Consider the following 16,435-nt stretch of genomic DNA (forward strand, 5'->3'; position numbering starts at 1 on the left):
CGTCCGCACTCAGGAGTTTCAAGCGTTCTGCAAACGCTACTGACCCCATTTTAATTTGACTCGCAACCTGCATTGAAGTCCAGACGGGCAAGAAAAGAGACTCGGTGTATAAATGCCATCTTAACTCGTTGATTGGATCTGATCAGCCTCGAGTACCAGCGGTGAAGGCGTCATGAAAAACGAATTATGGGATCTCCTGACTTTGTTGTCTTTGCGGGAAGCTTGCTGTGGAGCGAAATTGCTTACATTGACATTACAACTGTCTTTGCAATCCTTGTTTAGAGAATTTCTCTGTAAATAATCAGGTGACTGCAAGTGAAAGTAAACATTCCAGTTCACAACAGCCCATGCCATTCCAAGGTGAACTCTTTTGTGAACAATTGTTTATCCACCTTTATGAATTACACATCTGATTGTTGGCTCTAATTTCATTATTGCACTTCATTAAAAGTGAAAGTTGCCAGAGGTTACTGAGCTGTACTGTAAGACTAAATGGCTGATGTGCGTGTTTATTCAATTATGTTTTATAGCTTGCTCCAAAATATTACCTATTAAACTATAATGACCTTTCTTTCCTTTATTGAGATACTCCCATGTGGAAAATCCCACATTCTAGTTCTTTTTCTCTATGCAGACACCGTGGTTAGAATTTCAGTCACTGTAACAGACATAATGTTTACACAGACCTTCCTCTTCAAGCCTGTAGCTGTTTATTGTCCGGTGTGTCTCCCCACGGGGTGATGAGTTAATTATGTGTTAGTGAGGCAAGACTTCCCCATTGTTGAATTAAAGGAGCTGTGTCCTCAGGTCAATAGTCACTTTCAGGCTTTCCCTGTTGCTTTTTTCCGCAGCTCAGCGGGAATTATCTTGCGGTTTTTTTTTTTTTTTGTTTTTTTTTTTCAGCTGTGCGTACAGGAGTATGAAACCTGAGAGGCACCATAGAACTGTGATGCCTCTGAACATAGAGAGATTGCTAGCACCAAATGAAATGAAACAAGCTATTTCATCGTGAACGAACGGAAAGTGAAAGAACTAAGCCTGAGGATCCGCGTCAGTTAACTTCACCTTAACACTAGTGATAGAATATGTAACCATTCATTTTGATCGTGGTAAAATAAACATTTTCTTTTTTGTCAGAGAGTCAGAGATAGTAGAGCTCAATGTAATCTATATATAATGAATCCTTTTCTTTAAGACCAGTAGTCATTTTGTCTGATAAATTTATGTGTAAAAATCTCTGATGTGATTTTCTTCCGCTCCAGCAATTAACCTTAATGTGCCTATTTTTCAAGAATAATTTCCATGTACTTTAACACACATCCACAATGCTTTCATTAAGGTGATTATATTCCATGAGATACCAAGCCTGAGGCAGAGTTTGGCATCTGCTGAGAATTAAAACCTTACACAGAATGACTAAATCAATTTTCCTTCAAACATTCATTTTACTCTCTTATCTCTGGATAGGATTAGTGTATGGCAGACAATAAACTTGCGACCTGTAATTCACATTATTTAATTTTGAAGTTAAGATTTCTTCACCACAGTTCTGGGGACTTTGTTCAGCACATTCTGGGAATGTGAATCATCAATTTAATTTTCATATAAACCCATTACAATGTCGTTTGGGGCCTAAGGGCAAGATTAACATTCAGCTGAAATTCAGTTTTCGTGTATCACCCGCAGAGGGGACGTGTACACTTTATTGTGGCTACCATTGTTTAGAATTTATTAATTGTTATCATTACAAGACAATGTGCCAAGGATTGCAACTTAAGCAATTTAACACTGTAAGTAGGCGGTTGCCTCTGTCAACTCTGTGAAGGCTTGCTCCCCAATGAGTTTATCACTGGGGAGCAGGCCTTCACTAATCCCTTCACCTGAACGGACAGTTTCCCTGTTATTATTTTGAACTGTATGCAGAGGTTGCCATAGAAATGGAGAACAGCACCAAGTTGCAAAAATCACAATAAATACTGGATGGTAACATTTTCTTTCTGCCCCAAACCCTATATATTATAGCAGAAAAGAAAGAAAAAAATAAATAAAGACATTGTTGTATTATTTGGTCTGGGCATGGCCAAATCATGTTTTTCTTATGACCTCAAAACATCACAGCTAGAAATAATATTCAAAGGCAGAAATCAAAATAAAAAAATTCACACATATATAACATGATTCAGAATCAAAGGGGATGTATCATAAAATGGAACTTTTGGCAGATGCTATTATTCTGGTTTTAACATGGAATATAATTTAGCCTTCTAGTTGTGTTTACTGATCATAATTTGTCAGTATTTGGGCACAAAGATGCCTACATTTCCTCGTGATGCTGCACCCACTGATTCAATTCAATTCCACCAGTTTGGTGCATTTTGTATCTCTGAATCACCTTCCAGCAGTTTTGGTGTGTGGTCATGGACAGAGCTTTTTGAATGCTCAGAAACAAACAAATTCAAAGTTTAAAGAAACTTGCAGCAGTGGAGTCTTTTTTCTATTTATAGTTTTCTTCTGCCATTGTGTACACCCACCTGTCATTCTGTCATTACCATAATGAATTTGTTTCTTCTTTGCCATTAAAAAAAAATAATAATTCCCATTTCAAGTTATCCATTAAAAACCAGTAGAAGTTAGAAATACACATTATACTTTTTCTCCTTGCAAAAATCAGGGACACCCCCTGTTTCTATTTCCATGCTACAGTTGTTACAACGTATATGGAAATTCAAAGTTACTCAGATATCACAGACATAAACGGTTTGTTCTTAGTAAGAGCTCAATGGAGCCAAAACCGTGGATGGGAAATCTTTGTTGTTGTCTGCAATAACAAACACGGGCTAAGCTAACAGAATGGCTCTAATTTTAAGCTTTCATACAAAACCATGTTGGTTAGGTTTAGAATGTGATCATAGTTTTCAGAAAGTACTAAGGATAAGAAAGTGCCTCTACTAAGCTACTCTTGTGTAGAAGCTTTCTGCAAGAGTGCAAATATGTTTGTTCGCCTTTCTCCTTTGCTCCCCATAAATACTATGGCAGCTACAAGTCAATGATAACTGAAAAAAAAAAAAAAAAAAAGAGCAATGGTGTGTGGTAAGCTGCTTGCAAAGAACACCTACTGTATGAAGGAACGCCTCATTCTGCGACACCTCAAATACTCACTATTCTTCGATGTCTGGCAACATAGACAGCCGGGCTCAAAGAGGAAGGCAACTGTTTCATTCCACCGCCTGAGTAATGCAATCACAAATAACCCGAAAGCCAAGCTTTTCCCATTATGTAACAGTGGGGAACAGGAATGAACTGTTTATTGTATCTTTGTCAGCACTGAATATTATATATGTGTGTGTTATTTGTGTGATATTCAGTCAGTCAGTGATACAGATAAACTGGGATTGCTCTAATCAGTGTGCTGTCCATAATAGAATGTGTTTTCTTTATTGGATGTTGCCTCGGTAACAGCTACGGGGCTCCATATTGAGAAAAATACAACTCCACAGTGGTTTAAAAATAGCGTTTTAATTAATCTATTTCTTAATTGTATAAACCAATTTGGGACTTTGATCAGTTCAAGGAGTCACTGACCCTTACACTGGGAAATTCACCCAAATGTGAGGCACAGGCAGATCCTGGCTGGAGGCAAGTGTATGCAGCTCAGCCTTGAAAACTTCCCTTTCCACCATGAAATTTCATTCTCAGACTGCTGCATTTTTTCTCAATGCATTCCCTGGGGACACGTGTTGCTATATTTTCTTCATAGAACATGTCATTTGCATAAAAAAAAAAAAAAAAGAAGAAAGAAAGAAAAAAGAGAATGAGCTGCAACTGCTCTGAGAGTAATTATGTAATGTGTGTGCGTTGTGCATGTGTGTGTGAAGTAAACCTAGGTATACTTTAACTTAGCTCGGCTCAGAGGAGGTCGGCGACAGAACCTCCGAAAATGGGAGAGTGTGAAGGACACCTTTTGTTGGTAGATACTGCGTGATTATACAGAAAGGACCTCAACCTGTTCTAGGTCACAGTTTTCTAAGTGCCCATAATAAAGCCCTGTGGCCTCACTTTGAAAAAAAAAAAACAAACCAACAAAACAAAACACTGCAACCAGTTGAGATGATAAAAATCAATCTAATAATGATAGAATTATATTTAGGTCCAGACACAAAATAAAACACATTTAAAGGGGTGACTTTAACCAATTGACTTTTAACACCATTTTCACAACGTGACTTTTAACCTGCTTTACAAACCCAAATATGACACATGGACAGCTGCCTGGTATTAGAAGATAGGTCTTTAGAGACCACCTGACCTACTTGCTCTTAAAGGACTCCGACGGTGGCAGCTTTTATTCGATGCTTTCCACCAGTTCTTGAATCAGTGCTGAGCCATGGCCAGTTTTGAAATTGAGTGAAGGTGCGTGTCCGTCAGGTGGGACCTATTATAATTTGTTGACACACACCATAGACAGCATTGGAAATTAGTCAATCCACTTAGGGATGGCCTCGAGGCAGAGCTGTAGTTTCGTGCCTGGGATCAAAGGAGCAAAACTCTCACCTCCGTGAACTCCTGCATTAAATTTTCTGCAATCTCGTCCTCAGCAAAGTTTTGGCTGGGGTTTGGGAATGTTAGCTGGCCCCTGTGGTGACTGCCCCCCCCCCCCACTCAGGTTAGTCACGAAAGTTTCTAGAAAGTCCCGAGCATGTTCACCAAACACAAAAACCGGAAGTAATGTCCTGATCTTACTGTTACTGTGCACGAGCTCATAACTCATAATACACATCGCACTATCCACACTCAGTCCAGCTGTCCTTTGTCTTCTTATCTTCAGTGACCAGCTGTTGGGAGATTTAACGATGCGTTCTTCCAACAGCACTAACACTTTAAATCAATGCTGATGTCTTTAACACTACTAGTGGTAGGTCATAATAACTACAAGATTATTGATGAAATGCAATACTTTACCAGTGCACGCTAGAGGCGATTGTAGGTTAATAATTCAATTCACTTCATTCAATATTAGAATGTAAAGAAAGCATTGACTGATTGTTATCAATTGCAGTATGACTGAAGGAAAATACTTAGATTAACAACAAAAACAACAAAAAATCTGGGGGGGTGTCATGTCCGATTGTGTGCTTGTGCAGCTGACTCATATCTTCATATCCCAAAATAAGCAGTATTTCTCTCTGGATTGTAAATCATTTTTTAGCCTTTGTGTCAGTTTTTATTAATTATCATAACCTTATTTTAAAGGACATTATAATAAATTTCAGTCAAGTCAGAGTTACAAAAAAATTCCGCGTTTGAGTCTTTCAGGCATCATTGCTTTACATGCTACGAAAATGCTGGTGCTGGAATGATGTAGAGTAGAAATCAGCAAGATACATATGCTGCTCAGCCCAGCTGTGTTTGCAGAAGCTGTGGCGGCATTTCTGGTAGAAAATATAATGCGGTTGTGTAATCTCTCTTAAATCTATCAACATCAGCAATGTTTCTTTCAGGTATGTGTTACCAATAAAACACAGAGCACCGCATTGCAACGCTCACCGGAAAACAACCGATGGTAAAGTCACGCAAATCCTAACAGCCAAAGCTAAAGCCGCAGCCGCAGTGATAGCATCATGCCATGTAGACATTATCACAGCAGCTGGTTAAAGCCACAAAAAGCACAGTGCAGAGAGCTGGATAACATGCTCCATAGGTCTCAGCTATCAATCCACCTGCAACAACACGGCCTGTGGCTGAGCGGTCACAGCTGATGGTGGTCCAACCCGCAGCTGTGGTCAACCATCGACGTTTGCTTCATTCCATAATACTATACCATGGCACTGCCTCTATCGATCAGACTGACTGCAAAACGTAAAGTGAGGTCGTTCCAGAAGTTACTGGAAAGAGCTGCCAAGTTAGCCAAGAAAGTCAGGCCACTGGCAAATATTTAGAATCTGGTGTAAAACCATATAGCTTAATGTGGTTAATGATGCGAGAGAAGAAAAAGTTTGCACTCTGCCTGATGATCTTTCTCAGAGAGCTGGAGTCACTGAACTTTGTCCAGGGGCAGATAGGATAGGACAGGGACACTCTTTATTATTATACGACGCTATTAGGAGGATTCTAGCATCATGATTACACATACAGATTATTTGGTGCATGGGGTGTTCACTTAACTTTTTTGTGCGCGTGTATTAGATCTATCTAATCTTGTTCAGTAAAAAGACATCCAACATATTTTCCAATCTTCTTTCTTCATACACATTCAAACCGCAAATCCAATAATGATTATATTATGCCTGAATATTCATTTAATTGTGGCAATTCCAATTACATCAGGGTAGCACTTCATTATTTTGGTTTATTGAAGTTATTGTATTGAGTTGTGTTTTGCCAGCTACTAAAAGATTTCCAGTTATCACGTTCAGGGGCTGTTTTTTAAAACACTGATGCAAACTGGTTCGTATTGATGATATGAAAGGTGACTCACATGTTTTGTCTTGGTCTGTGTAGCTACTCCCACACTGACTTGAACAGGAACTTTTTCAGGAACCCTGTCAGGGTGGAGGAAACGCGGTTAATTGAGAACATCTGATTCAAAAGATCAAATCAATCGAAAAAAAAAAAAAAGTCTCATAAAACCATATACAGCGAGCCAGGGATTGATACAGAACATGAATAAGGAATTATTCTGGTCAAATTTTAGGGAAGCCAAGAGGCCAGAATAAACCTGAAACCTTGTTGGCATATCAAGTGAAGGTTTGCACTTGTACAGCTGCTAACCTGGTGTCAGCTTGCTGCCAACAAGCTAACAAAACAAGATGGTAACACTATCCATACAGCTGTAAATGCTAGAGCTGGCTCTACCCATCTCTTACTATCAGCTGCTGTAAAACAATAATCTCCCAATTTGGGATCATCCAGCTAATCTGTTGATCATCTTTTACCCGCTGCTCCAGCACCAGTCACCAAAACCTTGTCAGTACAGGGAGCAAGAGTTTGCACTGGCGCAGCCGCTAACCTCCATGTCAGCCACTGCTCATCCCAAGCAAGACTATTACACAACTAATTTACTATGCTTACCATTCTAGTTAAGGAACTCCCTTCTCACTGAGGTAGTAAGAGGTGTGCTCACAGCCACGGTTGATTTATTAGTTATTTTCACTACCTTATGGGGAACCAATGCTAAACATTTATTATAACATCATAGCATCATTACGGATGATAAATGGTTGCGGTTTGTGGATACAGCTAGCTAGGCTAGATATGCAGAGTGTATTTCACACAACCCATTGCACAGTGCACGTGCATGCTCGATGGCAAATTTGCTAATCTGCAAATCTGTTTCGAAAATGTGTTTATTTATTTATTTATTGCCTTAGGCCTCAATTAAGAAGGATCGGCTTTCACAGCATACACTCATTAAGAACTTTTTCAGAGATCATAGATGAGCCATGCTTCTCTCACAGATGTGTACAGATTAATACTGCTGATATTCAGGAGACATGACAAACTGGACAGTTATTATTTTGAGACAACAATCATGAACTTTGGCTGCCTCTGTAGGTAAGTTGCAACATAGCACAATTCTACTCTAGTTTTGCCACATACACATTTCCTTCAACTTGCAATTTGCCACCATTTAAATTATATAATAACCATGCATATATTTATTTTGCTTGTTGTGCTATAATATTAGGTCTGTGGTATCCCTTGTACATCTATGTTGGCCTGTTGGTTAAGTAGTAGTCTGGTCTTTTGTTCTTTTACTAAGAAGGTTGCTGATGTGGTTTGTGGCGCTGAAAACAAATGACCACCTTTCACGCACAAGCCCCTTAACATCAACTGGAAAGAGGAGTCTTAAGGAGTGCCACTAACGTGCAGCTTCTTTTTGCAGCCTGATACTGCTTAAGGTCAAATAATTCCTTCTACAACTAGGAAGAAGAGACCACTCACTGAAATCATGTGTTGTAGTATGTGATTAAATCTCAATACTTCTGTCAGTCAGTGGCATGTTGTTGTCAATCCCATTCAAAGAGCATCGACAACAGCCTATTTTCATGTCAGTAAGTATTTATCAGGATTGTGTGCTATGTTTTCTTGTTTTGAGCTCAAAAGGATCTTTGTAAAAGTGTATCTGAATCGCACTTGATGTGATGCTCAGATTGATTGTGTAAGCCTTAATGTTAAACTTGTGATTCTGTTCTCTAAGGAACAGAGACTAAATAGACTTGTTGTAGATTCTAGTTTAATTCAGTTGTAGATTTGTGAAGACTGTCCGTTGTTCTTCAAATGTAGGAAAACTGCTGGGTGTAGTCCCGATGTGTTGCCCCTCCTTGTGTGTGGTGGCTTTCCTGGCTGAGAAGTGTGGTCTTTGAGATGAACTAGTTTTTGTCAGCTTATTGCTGGATCACAAACAAAGTAGTGCCAAAGGCCTTGTTCACAGTCCCGCCAGGGCAAAATACCTGGGTTTCTGCACCAGTCAGTCAGAACTGAAGACTCTTGGATAAGATGAAAAATCTACAACTAAGTTTAGTTGCCCTAGATTTGACTTCCTCAAATAACTATGACATGGATTACTGCCAACCTACACAGATTTCTTGTGTTTGTTTTTTGCCCATCCGTACACTAGATTAGAATGGCCAGTAGTTGCAAAAGAAGAACAAGTATTTGGGACCAACAAAGTAGTTTGCAATGTCCAGTATATAGTGCCCCTACATCCCATGATGAATAAATTAATTCGCCCTGAATTGTAAAGCCGTGCATTCCATTAGACCTCTGAAAGTGAACTATGGTATCTGGCACCAAGACATTTGCAGAAGACACTTTAAAAAATGGAAATTGAGTGGTGGGACTTCCATTGAGCTGCCTGTTTATCCAGCACATCCCATCGACGTTTGATGGTGTAGGAGCAATGGGCTCATGGTCAAGTTTAACAAAGAATGCAAATGAAGATGTGATTGAACAGGAATTTGTGCACTTTGTTTATAACAACATATTATTCATTCTTTCATTCATCTTCTACCGCTTGTCCATTTCCAGGTCGTGGGGGGTGCTGGAGCCAATCCCAGCTCACATTTGGCGAGGGTGGGTTATGCCCTGGACAGGTCATCAGTACCAACACACAGAGACAGACAGAGCGCAACAACCACTCACACTCAGACCTACAGACAATTTAGAGTCACCAGCTAACCCAAACATCCGGTGGATCCAGTGGAAGATCAGATCAGATCACAGAAACGCCCCAGGCTGGGAACTGAACCCGTGACCTTATTATTGTGGGTCAACAGCACTAACCACTATGGCGCTGTGCTGCCCTAACAACATATTATGTATAATATAAAACAACACAACAATACAGCGAGAGCCAACAAAGGCAAGACAACCATGTGGGAGAAGATGTTCACACCACCAGGATAGAGCTGAGCCACTGGCCTTCCTAATGAGTATCTGTGGGAGAGGTAGAGCTTCAGTAGGTCCTGCATGGTTCACCCATATATTCTACTGGAACCACACAGAGAGAAGCACTCCCACCACAGCCGCACCTTGGCCGCCGCTCACTGTGTCTGCTTTTTTTCTGCCTTTAGTTGAACGTATGACCTTCTGATACAGTACTCATGCAGAAGATCCTGTCGAACCAGCTGGGACCACAGCATGCTGGGAAACCAGAGTGCTACACCTCGCTATGCGGCAGCACCTGAATTTTTTTGCCACTTTTTCTCTGTTTTAGGGAGCTGTTTTATTTGATTGCATTATTATTACTGTATTGACTTAATCTGTTCCCTCATTTTTCCCCAGTACGGGCATCACACTGCATCAGAGTGGATAGCCAGGCCACATCTGGACCTGTGGAGGCAGACTTACTGTACAGATGTGTACTGGGGGGTCTGTGTCTATGCACCTTCAGAATAGGCAACAGTAAAAACTGGATTTGGATGAAATATGTACACACTTTAAGAAACCAAATTAGCTTTTATGTTACTAATTCTTTGGATGCAAATCGTAAAATGTGCTGAGAGATTTTGTCACCTCTACTTGATCAGCACAGGCTGATCATTAAAACAAAAACACAGACATCAAGTATGTCCTTTCCTAATCAAATACATCCGCAGCGCCAACATGTAACTACTGAGGTTCGTCTGCAAAATCAGATTTGAGATTTGAAATTTTAGACATCAGACCCTAAGTTCAAAATATTTCACTGGAATTTGACACAGATGTTCAGATAATTCTGACCTGGTCTCTCTCTCTCTCTCTCTCTGTATATATATATATATATATTTTTTTTTTTTTTTCCCAATCCACCACTGCCTCAATCCACATAATAGTTGCCACATCTTCGAAGGTCACCACTTATGGTGTCACATGATCTGCGACGGGCTCCGTTGCAGATTAAGCTAAATCACTCGGCTCTGACCTTGATTCAAACATTTCTGAGAGTATCAGCACTGTCACATTTGTTTGGGAAGGGAATGTCGTGACAATCCAAAGTTCAGTTCATTTATATGTACCAAGAGTTATTCTGTAGGGACTTTAATGGACAGAGGCGCTCCCTGCAAAGCCATGCTCTTTGGCACCCTACCCAAAACCAGCAGCAGAAGCAGAGAGGAGCCTCAACCACGTCCACACAAAGAGCAGAGCATGCAATGGCCTTAAATGTTGCTGGAGGAGTAATGGGAAGATATTTAGTTCATCTATGAGTTTTAGTTAATCCCCACTGTTTTCATGGCCAACTCAATTTTAGATTGAACTAATTTATTTTTTAAAGTTAGCATGTATAATAGTGTACCAAGGTTGTTTTGAAGAAATTTCAACTTTCTAAAAATTAAAAATTAAAGTGTATAAAATGATGCCCAATCCATGACCCTCTGCTGTTTAAAATTTTCCACAATTTTCTTCAGTTTCTTTATCTCAAACTGCCTAATTTTGCCTTCAGCACCTTTTGAAACTCGTGCTGTGAAAGTTTCTGCCTTTCAGAGACATTAAGCAGATGATGCTTGTTAGCCGAATAGACATCTTAAAAATGAAGTGATTGAAAGAGAAAATGTGCCAAAGTCCTCTCTTCAGTCCTTGTTGAGCTCTGAGTTCTGGTCATTTCCTGTAGTCAGGTGTCTGGTTTTACTTACAAGAATACAGGCGGAGTAAAAACTCTGAGGATTAAAGTTTGGTGTGTCATCTGACTATGTTATCAAAGAAACAAAAATACCTGATCTGGCCTGCTCTGAAATCACGTATAATGCAATGCAAGACCGCTGAGGCCTGGTTTGGGCTAATGCTGACCAGACCCAGCTAAATTGTGTTCATGGAACAGTTTGAGGACCAAGTGAAAGTCAACATTACCTCTAGAGGGTCTTTTTTCGGTTTGGCCCCTCCTCGTTATTGATGTCGACGAATTATCTCACTGTCTCATTCTTATAGCTGGGCCTTTTTTATTTAATCAAGGAAATCTCGATCATGTATTTAATCTGATATATATTTCAATTGTATATTTTAGGGTAGCCAGGGTAGCCTGGACAGTATTTTGTTCTTATTTTTACTAGTGCTGTCAGCTTTAATGCGTTACTCACGGTCAATTAAAAGTTTGCAATAAAAGCATTTCTTTTAATCGCATTGATTGAGCTCTACGATTTTGTTATCATGTTCTACAATTTATTTGTGACTGACAAAATGGCTGACACTGAGAGTCCTGATTTTCGCAGCACAGGGAAATTTCAGTGCACCTTAATTTAAAGAACTCAGTATTAAAACTGTACTGGATGTTTGGGTAATGACTTCACATTCTCCTCAAAGAGGATTGGCGGATTTAAGCTTTTTTTAAACCTGAATTATTGTGTGACCCCCCCTCCCCAGCACTATATTGCCAGATCTTTATTATTACCAGTAGGGATAAGGGATAGAACCAGCTGGAGTTAAAAAACTAAGTCTGGTTCATTTAGCCTCTGTCGCAGTGAAGCCCCAGGCATTTGGATGTACTGTGTTTAACCTGTGTGGTGTGTGGTGCTTCTAATCACATTAGAGACTGCCCCCTTGGCTATTCTTTGATAATAAGTGGCTTTCAGTAGCCGTGCCTTTTAGTCCAAGGTTCTCAAGAGCAGCAATATGTTGTTGGAAGTTCCTGAGCCTTACATGATAAATGTGTCAAGAGCTGATCAACCATAAAATGTATGCACGCGGTCTTGATGCCACACTGGTTGCATTCTTTATAAAGAATTATGATGCATCTGTGGTGGTTTGTAGCCTTGGGGATCTATTCATGCGTCTCCCCAGAATATGTTTTCAAGAAACAGTACGTCATCACCTCACTCTGCCAGATTCTGCCATCCTTTACATATTTGAAAAGAGACATGGCCATCTTCTTTGCTACTACTGTATATTTCACCTGAAACACTTCATCTGTGGTGTTTGCTGTTGTTGTTCCTCGAGGTGTAATAGCTGTAATGCAACTGTATCAGCCTTGCAACAGAAGGTCAACTTTAAAAGGTTTCCATTACTGAAAAGGTCAGTGCCTCCAGGTGTGAAGCACCACCACGCCAGAGATGGAAAGTCAAAAACATTGACATAAACATTTAATTGGAAGAATCGTCTCTAATTGCCTTAGACTTATCAATATCCCATTTGTCGCATGACTTAGACGCTCTTGTGCTTTCGACATTAACACTGTGTCAACACAATCTTTATGCGAGTTTATACGAGTGCAAGTTGTGTGTCTGCACATACGCAGAGCGTTGCGATGTGTCTTCCTGTTTGTGGATGCGCACGTACGTGCTCAATTTCGGCGTGTGCGTGTGCACACGTGTTCATCTGTTGTCTGTGTGGGCTGTTCCCTCCATTACCCTGATCGGTGGCTAGGGGGTGCACTATGGACACGGTGTGTGTATGGGCAAGAGAGAGAGGTGGTGGTGGTGGTGGTGGGGCGATAGAGAGAGAGAGAGAGAGAGAGAGAGAGTGTGTGTGTGTCAGTAATGTATTCCTGCCTGTGGCTGGGCTGGTCACATGGGGAGAGCAGCCTGTTTAAAACAGCCTCAGCTTGCTCACTCAGAGCAGTGTGAGACGCAGAGACAGAGGCACACGTTCTCTCTCTCCCTCTCTCTTTCATGCACACACACACACACACACGCACGCACACACGCACGCTCATGCACGCAGACGGCAACTGTCCTCCATCGGACTGACACAATACACGCACACACCAGGGATAGACACACTTCCCCTTGCTACAGTGGAGAAGAGGATAAGAAGTGACATATCAGGAAAAAAAAAAGCAGAGATACAGGAAAAAGAGAGAGGAGGATCACAGTGAGTAGCCCATTCATTTTCTGTCCTTCTTCTTTCTTTCTTTCTTTTCTTTTTTTTTTTTTTAATTTTGATTTCTGGACTTTGCTTTTCTTCAGCCCTGCCTGCCTGACCGGGATGTGACAGGGACTGAGAAAGGGAAAAGAGAGTTGGATGGAAGAGATTGTAACCCGAAAAAAGGGAAGAAATAAGGGAGGATAGTTAAAACAAAAAAAAAAGGAGAAAAGAAAAGGTGACAGAAAAGGGTGAAGGTGTGTTGCTAGTGCAACATCAGGATAGCTCTCCATCAATCTGTCCCTCTGCCTGTGGGATCTAACGCTGTTAATTAGCAGCGTGCGCTTGGAACGAGAGGAATGGCATTTTCTCGGAGCTGGAGTAGGGTTTGCTTCCGACTCTTGTGCTTTCTTGTACGTATGTATGCATGTGTGTGTGTGTGTGTCCTCACTGTCTTTTTGTGCTTTGTATGCCGGCTGCATTGTGGTGGTCAGCCGCGCTGATGTGGAGCGGACTCTCGGAGACACACGCTGTTCTGGCTGTGATGAACAGAAACCTATTGATATGCAGATGGAAGGGGGACACACTCTGTTCCTGTGATATGAGTGATGCGCCGGGCGAAAAGGGGACAGTCTCGATGTCCCCCCCTCCGCCTTGTCCTCTCTGTCCAAGTATCTGCCTGTCCCTCTCTGTCCCGCTGCCTCGCTCCTCACCTCACCTCCTCTGCTGCCGCCGCTGGTCTCTTCCCCTGACATGCTCTCCCACCTCATACGAACATTTCTTTTCCCTTTCTCCATCTTTTCATTAACTTTTATCCCTATTTCCTCGCCCCTTTTGTATGACTCTCTAAGCTCTACGCGCTGTCCCTCTTTTTATTATTATTTTTTTTTATTTTCCCATCCAACTCCTCAAGCTCTTTCTATCTGTATCCGACCCTTCAATCCCCCCACGCTGGTACATGCTGGTATACATAGTTGATTCCTCAGTTGCATAAAAAGAGAGAGGATCGCAGAGTTGTGAAGAGGGAAGGGAGGGGAGGGAAAGGGAAAAGAAAGAGAGAGGAATGAAGGAGAAAGTGGAGGGGGGGAGAAGTGTGGGGAAGGAGTGGGGGTGGCTGGGTGTGTGTGGGGGGGGGGCACTGAAAAGGCTGACACTGGCTTGGACAATTAGCCCGGGGAGTCTGTCCTGGGGTGCTATTCTGAGAGGGGCTTTGGCCCCTGGGTCCTGGGCGCTGGGTCACGGGATGCCTTGACCCCTCGTGTCGACAGCTAGGCATGGGAGCCATTATCACAGTCTGATTGATTAGCACTGAGCGGAAATCCCTTTTCTCTTCACTCCTTGGGAGAAAAAGACGAGAGCTTTTTGTCCTTTTGCTGCTGCTGGTTTAGTATCTGCCTGCCTGAATGTGCAAAGCTGCGGGTCTTTCTTTTTTTTTTTTTTTTCTTTTACTGTTGTCAGTTATGGAAGTCTGGTCTTCATATATCCCTCGCTCTCTGGGCTGGTCTTACTGCCTATTACTTTTTCCTTCCTAGACAACATGTGTGTGCATACGTGTCTGTGCAAAATGTGCATCTAACAACCAAACAGCCAACTTGCACATTGTGAAAGATGCTGAAAAAACGTGTCGGGTGGCTTCCTAATGTACAGGAACCGCATCTGATTGGGTTTTTAAGTTAGTGCCTGCATTCTCACGCTCAGAGTTTGTGTGAGTCTTGCACCTGCACAGGTTGTTCGTAATGCATTCTCAGGACTGTCTGGAGGTTGTGTAGGAGAACAGAGTCAATAAAAGTTGATGGGAAATGTGGATGGTGGGGAAATATTCCGTGGGGGAGCTTGGGAATTCAGCTCCTCTCTTCAGTTTGTGTATTCCCTTTTATTTCGTCGCCATCTCATTCCTCCCATCTCCCCTCCCACCCCCCCCCCCCCCCCCTCCTCAGACTGGGAGTTTAGCAGGGTGTTTAGCCCAGCTCATGGCTGATCAAAGCACTGTGTGTCAGACTGGGCTTAGCCCAGGCACTCCTAATGGAGCACCGTTTTCATGCCTAGTTGGTGGTGGAATGGGAGGGAGAGATGGGAGGTTGGGGGGAGAAGAAGAGAAAGGGGGTGCACATAGAAAGACTGACAGGAATAGTTCAAGGGAGGAAAAGACAGCTTGACAGACAGGGAGAGAGGGTTACAAATAGGAATGACACAGGCGAGTGGATGAGGGCAGAGAGGAGGGAGAATGATGATTAACAAGTAAAACAGGCAAAAGGAGAAACTAACGGGCAAAAAAAAAAAAATAATAATATGAACAAGAGGAAAATAGGTGGCTTTCAAGAGCGTGCAGAGAAGAGCAAAGAAGCAGGCAGTAACTGCCTTTCCAGGCTTTTTCTAAGGGAGGGATGCAGGACCAACAGGGCATGCAGCTTAGGCCAGCACAGGATCGCTCCCACACATGGTTTGGTTTTAGGCTGGAAGCAACACCAGACGGGAAGAGGCCTGTGTTCGTTTGTGTGTGTGAGACAGAAAGAGAGAGATAACAATAAAAAAGGGAGGATTGTGTGTTTGTGTGAGTGAGTGGGTGTGTGTGTGCTGCATGGCAAGCATCTGTGTGCCCGTCTGTGTATGCCTGTGTGCCAGGCACCAGACATACTGTACATGCATGCCCCCAGTATTGATTTTCAATGGACTATAAAAAGTCGTCTAGACTTCTTGGACATTGATCCTAAAATTTAAATTAGAAGTTTTATTCTTATTATGACATCTCCAGAAGAGGAAATAAACATTTTTTCTCAGGGGAGGAGGTTACTGTTAACCTTGGGATATTGGAAAAACAGCACCTCCATCTTGTTAAAGGCTCTGTAATGACTTATAAAACGTCACCGTAGCCTGTTTCTCAGTGAGGTTCTAGGAACTGATAGGCAAAGCTGTCCCAACAGGCATATAAGCAAACTGAACAAAGACACATGTTAGGAACAGAGTGCCTAAGTGATAAAACTAATGATTCATGCTCGTTTACATTCACAGTGTCAGGGTTGATTAAACGTCTGAAAGTGTGTTTCTGCGAAGTTTAATCTAAAACTGTGCTTCACCTTCGAACTCCTTTTCTTTCCCCCCTTGTCATTCTTTCTCCCCTAATTCTTCCCTGAATTGATTTCTCTGCTTCCTCTCCTTCTTTCAT

General features: G+C 41.8%; 1 protein-coding gene across 1 annotated transcript in view; it reads left to right on the top strand.

Annotated features, from left to right (window-relative positions):
* Positions 1–13,042: 13,042 nt before the first annotated feature.
* Positions 13,043–16,435, top strand: part of cntfr (ciliary neurotrophic factor receptor) — a 211,322-nt gene continuing 207,929 nt past the window's right edge. The window contains exon 1 of the mRNA XM_029515728.1: positions 13,043–13,281. The gene's annotated coding sequence lies outside the window, so the exon portion shown is untranslated. The remainder of the gene's footprint in view (positions 13,282–16,435) is intronic.

Source organism: Echeneis naucrates, chromosome 12 (assembly GCF_900963305.1).
Source record: "Echeneis naucrates chromosome 12, fEcheNa1.1, whole genome shotgun sequence".
Lineage (NCBI taxonomy): Eukaryota > Metazoa > Chordata > Actinopteri > Carangiformes > Echeneidae > Echeneis > Echeneis naucrates.